Below are 9,784 nucleotides of genomic sequence, written 5' to 3' on the forward strand. Positions count from 1 at the left end.
CGGTGGACTTCGAAAGATGATGCAATCATTTCTCCATAGGATGATATGATGTATGGCCTCTCCCAGTGTGTGCTCATCGTCACCTCCAGGAATGTCAAGCTGTAGCCCCGAATATGGGTCCACCACCTCATCAACCAAGACACGAGTATAGCCCGCTGGAATATGGGCGCAATGGAAGGTTGCTTCGGGGGTAATTGTAAAAGCAACGGCGTCCGCCACCTTCATGGATATGTTCTTCATTTTGAAGTGTAGCTCACAGTTAGTGTTCTCTGTGATGTCATCCACAGGGTATGTATCCAGCAGTACGTCGCCTGGGGCGGAACCAACGCTGCTTCTCGGCATGGATGGGACGGTGCTATATACACTACTAGATATTCCGTTTTAGCCGAGGGTCCAATTACCGTCGGATATTTAAGTTCACCGTCGGATACTTTTATAACTGACGGTATACCGCCGGCCATCTCCCGTCGGCTATGCTTCGTCGGCCATTACACTAATAGCCAACGGTACCGTCATATTATATCTTTGCCCACGGTGAGAAGCTGACGGTGAGCCGTCGGATATCTTGTTGCCTACACCTGGCTCCTAGTAGGTCGAATGCACTTATAGCCGACGGTTCACGGTCGGGTGTTTATCATCCGACGGTTATTGCTTACCGTCGGTTTTCTTAATAGCCAACGGTATATACAACCCGTCAGGGTTACGTAGAACTGAGAGGAGAGCCGAACCATCGGTTAATGTGATTATCGATGGTACATACACCCCTTCGGGGATTCCTTTAGTTGAGAGGTTAGCCCGCGCCTTCAATTTAGAAAGTCGCCAACAGTCTAAAGTGCCTGTATGCATATTCTGTATCCAAGATGTTTGTTGCACCATGAGCCATTTGTCAACCCTCACTGAATTAATTTCACTAAGAGGTGTTGCACCACAGGGAAGTGCGATATATAACCGCACATGAAAATTCTTTTTAATTAATTTAGCATAATCTAAGTATTACAAACCTAATGAGTTGCATATGAATTACATTTACCATAACAATCCATCTAGGAATTGTTGAATGCAAAACAAAATAGTGACAAAGAGGTCCAGACAATTTTGCGTCAGCAACTTCAGAGCTCTACTTTATCACAATGCTTATCGCCAAAGCTATCATCTCCCTTGTTGCCATAGATGTCATCCTCATCATCATCAATGTCATGATCATTCTCACAGCTCGGACCTCTTCTAATATTTCTTCACGTTCCTTAAGAAATGACAAGACTAGATGTGAGAGAGATGCAAAACAATGCAATGCATTTGAAATTAAATTGAACCACACGGAACACATTTTATTAGGGAAGGTACAGAGAACAAATTTTATTGTTCTAGAAACATCTATGCATGGAGATATATAGCTAATCACGTACTGTTGGAACTAGAAACTACATCGACAATTACTAGTGTTACAACAGTAATTCATTTCTTTCCAAACCATACATCTGAGCAATAGAAACTAAAATATATAGATGAACAGTAAATATAAAACTAGTATTTTGCATCTTTTATCCACAAGGCTGAATACTAGTACTTTTTGACCTCTTAATATACTTCCATGTATTTTTGTGTATTCACGCAAGACAAAATCTATTTACCCATCGGAATATTCAGTTATTTGTGGTACTATTTTCCTAATTGTTGTATATGTAGTTGTACCTTTACACAACTAGCGATTAATGGAAAAGCCAATAAAATTGTAGAGGACATCATAATAGATTTCTCAAAGAGAAGGGATGTCGCTGCCATGAATTTGGAGAGGCAAGAGAGATCTGGGGCACAAGCTACCTTCAGGTTCCAAGGATATCTTTTTGACGGGCAAGGAATTCCTCATTCACTTTACAAGGACAACACAAAACTTGAGCCTATGTTTGCATAGTAACTGCATACGGAACAGAAAGTTATACTGACCCATAAAGGATGAAGCAGAAGGCGTATGTGTTGATGCTCGAGTCGAACACTTCATTTCTGTACAGCTTAAGCACAGTGTAGTAACCTAAATTGCAGAAAAGTATAATAAGTTTGTCAGCAAAGCCTTATCTGAATGCTTCTCATTTTATTGTTGTTGAAATTAGACTTACTGAAGCCGTCGACAAGGGCTCGTGCTTCACCAATTTCACCTTGTTCACAACGATCTTGGACAGCCTCATCAGTCTGAATCCTCCTGCTTTCATTAGGCCTCTGTTATGGAAAATATTTCTGGTACCTTACCAAGATTCAAATAGTCCAGTGTGGCACAAACCATGGCAATGTTTTTGCATCATCTAAATATGCACGTATTTCCTCATGTTACTTTGTTCCTGAATAACTAGGTGTACAGATTAAGCGAAGTTACTACTACTATTCCCTTGTGGTAGTATTTCCAGCATAGTTGTGTGAATCGTACCAATTTTGACATCTTAGCTAGCAAGGATTTGACATCAGAAATCAATCAGACTAGAATAGATGGGGATTGCAACCTTAACTTGCAGAGGAGTACAATATAGTAAATGGTGAACAACAGAGCCGAACCCATTGCCTGCCACCACCGCTAGCGTACTGTTGTTGCAGAAAAAGAAGAAAGAAGAGACAAGGTGAGAAGAGACAAGGTGGACCTAGGGTCGTAGCCCACCGAGTGTTGCACGCCGCCGCAAAGAACTGGCAAGAGACGAGATCTGGGTGCACTTGCACATTACGGGAGGATAGAAAGGGGTGAGAGGAGCAAAACGTCTCCAGCCTCCCCGGCCATAGCTGCTGCGGAGTGGAGAGGCGATAGGAGGAGTCGATCTGAAGCTAGGCGACGGGGAGGTGAGGGCTGATCTTTGGCAGCAAGGTGAGGACAGGCCACGACGGCTACCAGGGGAGGTTAGACGAAAGCGACCGGGAGTTCGTGCCGAGTGGGCTATTTAGAATTTTTTTTGTTTCGCGCTTGTGTGGGTTGAAACTTTCAACGCGCGTGTAAATAGGACTGAGATTTCTTTTGCTACTTATATATTCCTCTGTACATCAGAACATTAATCATCATAATTATATTTCATCAATTTAGGTGCAATAAAGTAAATTCAATGTATGATATTTAAATATATACTTTGTAACATTTTAAACTCAAAGAAAATTAAAGAACGGCCTTTTTATCACCCGGCGAATCACACATACGTGTCAACCACTTTGTTCGATTAATACATGTCCTAGGGGCTCCACACATCGCTCTCCTCTAATCTAATAGCTTATTCCGAATGGATGAACTCGTCTTGCTCGAGAGAAATCAATCTCATCTCTGACCCGTCTAAAAGCGCGCTCCTCCCCCATCCCATGAGCTCCGCCAAGCATCTACTACTTTGGTATGCACCGCCACCATCGACACTGCTTCAACTTCCAGACCAATATGTTGCCAATTGCTCCTTTTGTCACTGCAAACCGCTTAGACCGTTGCATGCACATGATGCGGTCGTCGTCGTTGGCTTCAAGCCGAGGAGTCGCACACCACCAACCGCCGCCGCTACAAGAGGAGGATGTCGTTGCTACAAGACGGCCAGATGGCATCAAAGAAGTTTTGTCCTTGCAAGCGGCTGGGTTGGACTGGACGCGCTGCCAAACTGCGTGTACGTAGCACCTCCCGGGCGGCCAGTCCTCGTTGGTCTTCTGTGCGCCAGTGCGGGCTCGCCCCACTGAACCGAGCTTCCTCAGCTAGCTCATTATCTAGCGCTTTAGAGTTGGATTTTGGGTCAAATCCCAACACAAGAGTCAAGGAGGAGAGGGAGGCGAGTCGAGTGAGGAGAGCTAATACATCTAGGCAGTGAATGACAACATATCTAAGCGGTGACTAGTGTTGAGAGTGAGATGATTAGGCTGGCTCTAAAGCTATACATTAATACACACACATCAAATGTCCATGAACGTGTCCGCAGATGGCGTTATGGGAGTCAATCAACCAACCGCAGTCATCAAGTCCAGACGACATGAGTGGGTCATGCGTAGGCTATGTGGACCTAAACGAAAATCACATGTGCTGTGAGGACATGTTGTCAAACTGACAGTGAGACAAGCAGACTGTTCGACTCCCCCCCCCCCCCATTTGCTAGCAGATTTTGGGGATTCGGACTGGAAGTTTGGTGCATCCTGTTGGATGGCTATAAATGTCCAAACCTTGAAAGCACGGGACTGAGTGCGGAGCAGCTCCAGAGCCAAGAACTTATTGAAATATATTCCAGCTACGCGCTCTACAGAAGATGGCCAGCAACCGGCACCATCCGGACTCCAAGCGATGCCAGCCACTAGCCACTAGTTAGGGCATCTCCAGCCGCGCCCCCAACAGGCCCCCCCAGGCCACTTTTTCGACGCCGGTGCCGAAAAAACGGCTCAGTCGCGCCCCCAGGACGCCGAAAATCGTCGGTTCGGATCTTTTTTCCGCCCGGCGGTCACGGGCCGAACCCAGCGTGCTGGGGAGCAGTTGGGGGCTCCGACGCTAGGGAAAAGCACGCCTGGCCCACACCGTCAGGGGAAAAGTCAAGGTTTTCTTCCCCCGACTCGCCTCGCACCCCCCGCGTCCTCGGCCACCACTAGCTATATCCCGGCGACGGCCGCCGCCCTACTCCGCTAGATAGCCATTCCCCGCCGGAAAATAGCAGCGCTTCGCCGCGGCAGCCCCCCCACAGCAGTTGGGCGTTTCCGGCCGCCGTTTCCGGCCGCGGAGGCGCGGTTTAGCGGCGGGTACATGCCCACCGAGCGCAAGGTGTTCGGCGTTTTGCCTGACTCGGCGATGGACTCGGATGACGAGGAAGAGCTCGCCGCGCTGCTGGAGGAGGAAGCCGCGGCCGACGTCCAGGAAGAAGAGCATCTGATGGTGCTCGCCGCCCTCGCCCAGCTGATGGCGAGCAATGAAAAGCCGCGGCGAGGTGGCTTGGCGCCGGGGCGGGTGAAAGCAAAGAACCGGCATCGTCTGCAAGGCTACTGCATGCTCTACTCCGACTACTTCGCCGATGCTCCACTTTATGGCGAGAGAACATTTCGGCGCCGTTATCGGATGAGCTGAAAGCTCTTCCTCAGGATTGTGAATTCCATCCGGGAGTTCGACAACTACTTCAAGTGCAAGATGGATTTCACTGGCGCTCTTGGATTCACCTCCATCCAGAAGTGCACGACAGCGATGAGGATGCTTGCATATGGAGCTCCCAGTGATTCACTCGACGACTATGGGCGCATGGCCGAGTCCACCAGCATAGAGTGTTTCTACAAGTTCTGTCGGACAGTGGTGGCAGTGTTTGGGCCACAATACTTGAGAACACCCAATGCGGAAGACACTGCTCGGATCCTAGCCCAGAATGCAGCAAGAGGATTTCCTGGGATGCTTGAAAGCATCGACTGCATGCATTGGAAATGGAAGAACTGCCCATTTGGTTGGCAGGGGATCTACAAAGGCGCCAAAGGCGGTTGTAGTGTGGTGCTTGAGGCGGTAGCCACACAGGACCTCTGGATTTGGCACTCCTTCTTTGGTATGCTAGGAACTCACAATGACATCAACGTGCTGCAGTGCTCTCATGTTTTTGTCAAGCTCGTTGAGGGTCATTCTCCTCCGGTGAACTTCAAGATCAATGGGCACCAATACAACAAGGGGCACTATCTAGCTGACGGCATCTATCCGAGATGGTCGACATTTGTGAAGACGATCTCAAACCCTGCGGCAGGAGGCAAGAACGCCTGGTTTGCGAAAGTTCAGGAGGCTTGCAGGAAGAATGTCGAGCGGGCATTTGGTGTGCTCCAATCTCGATTCGCTGTTGTTCGGTACCCCGCTCAGACCTGGTCCAAAGATCAAATGTGGGAGATTATGACTTGCTGTGTCATCTTGTACAACATGATCATCGAGAGCGAGCAAGAAGACCCAGTGTTTGACACTGAACCATACTACAGGCAGGGTCCTCTAGCCGAAGTTGATCACCATCTACCGGCAACTTGGACTGCCTATCTCAGTATGCGTCAGGAGATCTGAGACCCACAGGTGCATCATCAACTGCAGAAAGATCTGATTGAGCACCTATGGAGGCTCAAGGGGGACGCCGTGTGATGAAATACGAGTTTTTATTTGTTGAACTATATAATTTGTATTAAACTATTTGTTGTTGTACTATTTTGTTGAAGTATTTGATTTTTCTGTGATGAAATATGTGATAAGAAATAATTGTGTTGATAATTGAACACCGAGACACGGCGAAACCACGCCGAATATGGGCCTATTCTCGCCCATATGGGCCCTTTATTCGCCGAAATTGGGCTGCAAAGTGGGCCAATTTCGGCGCCTGGGGGTGAGCTGGGGGCGACGACTGGGCGCAAAACCGCCCCCAGCGCCGATTGTATCGCCGGCTCGCCCCCAGGGGACGATTTTTATGCGTCCTGGGGGGCCAACGGCTGGAGATGCCCTTACAGTGGCAGCACACTCCACTTCGGCAAGACACCATGTGCCACAAAGTGCAAAAAAACCCACCTAGACATGTATACACATGACTACGCTGAGCACCTTTGCCTCCTCTACTCCGGCCAACGATGTTGTCGGAGAATATAGGGGATTGGGCCAGGGAGGACGATCTCTTCTGGACTCTCAATGGGGTTTCTCCACATACTTTGTAAGTGGACATTTTTCAAACATGCCATTTTTTAAACCATCATATTTGTATTGTTTTGGACCAACTTTTTAAATCATCATATTAATGAAAAATAATAGTGCATTTATAGAAGTGGTAGAATTTAATTGTGGGAAATTTACTTATATGGAAATTATTTGGAATATAACCATTGTCGTGTACATGTTTATCGCATTCGTCTATCGAAACATATCACCGAGGGTGAAAGTCAACCATCGGTTATTACTATCTCCCGTCGGGTATCTAATCAAATAACCAAGAGTGACATATTGACCGTCGGTCATTTTCACTCATAGCCGAGAGTTTTGTTCTGACCTTCGGCTATTAAAATTCACCGTCGGGTATTACATGTAATCCCCGTGGGTACAACCAAAACCGTCGGATATTACAATGGACCGTCGGGCATTAAATTGTATACCCAAGAGTTGGGTTTTCCCCGTCAGCTATTTTAGTGCACCGTCGGTTATTAGTAGTCATACACGTGAGTATGCAATAACCGTCGGCCACTATCAACACAATAGGCTATTGCAGTAATGACCGACGGCCCGTCGGCTATTAGATTTCACCGCCGGAAATATATCCAATGCTGGACGATCATCCGCTTGCTGCTGCCGCTGCTGAGACCCCCTTTCTTGGCTAAGTGAGTCGATCTGCTGCTGGAATTTGAGTGCCAAGTCCGCGTGCCTTGCTTCTAGGCCTTGAAGGCGTTCTGCGTCCTGCTTCCTCTGCTCCTCCTCCAGCTTCCTCTTCTTCTCCTCCTCCCTCTTCTTTCTTGCACGGGTCCTGTAGTCGTCGTTCCATTCTGAAAAGCCCTCATACCAGTGAATAACACCCTTGCCTTGTGTTCTTCCTAGGTGTTCAGGATTTCCCAGGGCGCGCGTAAGCTCGTCGTTCTCTCTGTTGGGCGTGAACACGCCTTTTCGAGCATCTTCTATTGCGTCAAGTAACTTTTGTTCAGCTCCTTTTAGACTTGACTTCTTCGAAACCTCGCCTGTCTTCGGGTCCAACTCCCCCCTTGCGCATAGAACCAAGTTCTGCACCTAGGGGGGGGGCAGCTCCTAGTAACCGGAGTGACCCCTGCATCCTCCATATCTTGCTCAGACTTATCCCACTTAGGCATTGCCACCGCGTAGCCACCTGGCCCCAACCTATGGAACTGCGTCTTTTTTGCGGCATTGGCCTTATTTTTTCTCGACCGTTCCTTAGATAATTCTGATTCCTTGAATTCCATGAAAGCGGGCCAGTGTTCTCTTTGCTTCTCCAGTGTTCCCGTGAATTCAGGAGTCTTCCTGTTTGCAACGAGGTAGTTGGCCCATACAATTTTCTTGTGGGTGTTGAATGCAATTGCCATCTTCCACTACAAAGATACCTCCTATAAAGCAACACAAATTCTACAACGTTTTAACTATATGTTGCAAAATCATTTGTAGATACGCATATAGGCGTTGCAGCGAATGTGTTGTAGAGTTGTAGCTCATGACCACATTCTAGTACATAAGTGCAACAGATCATATACGTTGCTAGGATGTGTTGCCAATTACATGTATTGTAAGACTGTCAATATACATAGTAAAAATAAAAATAATAATTAGACATGCCTGTACACTTAAGGAATTTGGCACAGAAATATGTGTTAACCGTTCTAGGACAACCAAATCGCACAGAGTCCCTCTCTTTTATTCTCCTCCTTGCGTCGTGCCCTCTCTTTTATTATTGGATGTATCTAGATTGACATCAGATCGATCTCGATTTTTTTCTTTAGGGGTAGATCTACCTCGGTTTGTCCCTCCAACTACGACACAATTTGTTTGGGAAATGTTTTACGTCGGTGGGCCGGTCGCACCGCTCGATCGCTCGTGCTGCCCCTCGCTGCTAAGCCACCAGCGCGCCGCTTGACCGTTCAACTAGTCAACCTTATCCTTTCCCATCACTGTGGACCGCTCAACCTCTCTCCTTCCACGAGACACTTTTTTCTCCTCCTCTTCCATCTCCCCATTCCCAGCTGGTGTGACTCCTTCGCTGATCCTTCCCCCTCCTCTCTACTCATCAGGCGAGCCCAAGGCTGCAGATCCGCCTCCTGGTGACAGAATCCGGCGAATCAAGCTGCTGCAACGGCGTCCTGGACCGCGTGCCACGGGATGCTGCAACGGTGCCACGGCGATTTGGAATCGGCGACTCCCTACACCGCGCCCCTCGTGTGGCGTGCTGCAACCGGCCACAGAGGAGCTGCAACCACCGGCATGACGTGCTGCCACCTGAGATGAGGAGTGCTACCACGGTCATGCGGCAAGCGAGCACAATCCCACGATGCTGGAACCAGCGATCCATTTTGCTGGAAGCGGCAATTTTTTTTTGCTGGAACCGGCCTTCTTCCCCAGCTTGTAATGGAGCTCGGCGAGCTAGGTGCTACAACCGTGATCCTGTTTTGCTAGAACCCCATGATTTTTTTGCTGGAAACAAATTCTCTTCCTGAGCTGCCGCGGTGAGGCAAATATTTGCTGCATTTGTTGTTTGTAGGATTTTTGCTGGAACCATAATAATTTGTTGCTGGAAATGGATGTGTTTTTTGCTACAATCAATTTTGACAGAGATTTGTTGTTTGTGAGATTTTTTGCTGGAACCAGTGTTACAACCAGCTGTGAGGTATGCTGGAACCGTAGCAATTTTTTGCTGGAACCATAGGTAGCCGGTGGTCGCTTCTCACAAAATTGCTGGAACCGGCGGTGAATTTTATTGGGACCGCATCAATTTTTTGCTGGAACCATGGTTGCCATAGAAGATGCGGGGTGGATGTTTTGGACCTCCGGCAGGCAGCGGTGAGCCGGTGACAGGGGAGGAGGTGCAAGGGCGCGCTGGAGTGGGGTAGTGATTCAGGCGGGGGGAGGAGGTGCGTGGGATTCGCGGGGGCGAGCGGGGGATTCGCAAGGGCGACAAAGACGACGACCGAGTCTACAGTTCCGCGGGGCTCCGTATTAGGCAGATCAAACGGCCCAGGCTACGACAGAAATCAATCATGGAATCTCCTCTTGTTTTTTTAGCAACAGGAATCTCCTCTCGGTTTTTTCGAGTAACCAGGAATCTCCTCTCGTTGAGCGACAATGGCGGAGCTGGGCCACAGGCAGCCCAGGCCATTGCCT

At 48.4% G+C, this 9,784-nt stretch overlaps 1 long non-coding RNA gene across 1 annotated transcript; it reads right to left on the reverse strand.

The window, feature by feature from the left end:
• Nucleotides 1-1,108: 1,108 nt before the first annotated feature.
• Nucleotides 1,109-2,217, reverse strand: LOC125512303. The gene is made up of 3 exons (XR_007285289.1): nucleotides 2,115-2,217; nucleotides 1,945-2,029; nucleotides 1,109-1,243 (listed from the first exon to the last, which is right to left on the reverse strand). It is a non-coding gene; the product is annotated as an uncharacterized LOC125512303 (long non-coding RNA).
• Nucleotides 2,218-9,784: the final 7,567 nt, after the last annotated feature.

This window comes from Triticum urartu, chromosome 6, assembly GCF_003073215.2.
Source record: "Triticum urartu cultivar G1812 chromosome 6, Tu2.1, whole genome shotgun sequence".
NCBI lineage: Eukaryota > Viridiplantae > Streptophyta > Magnoliopsida > Poales > Poaceae > Triticum > Triticum urartu.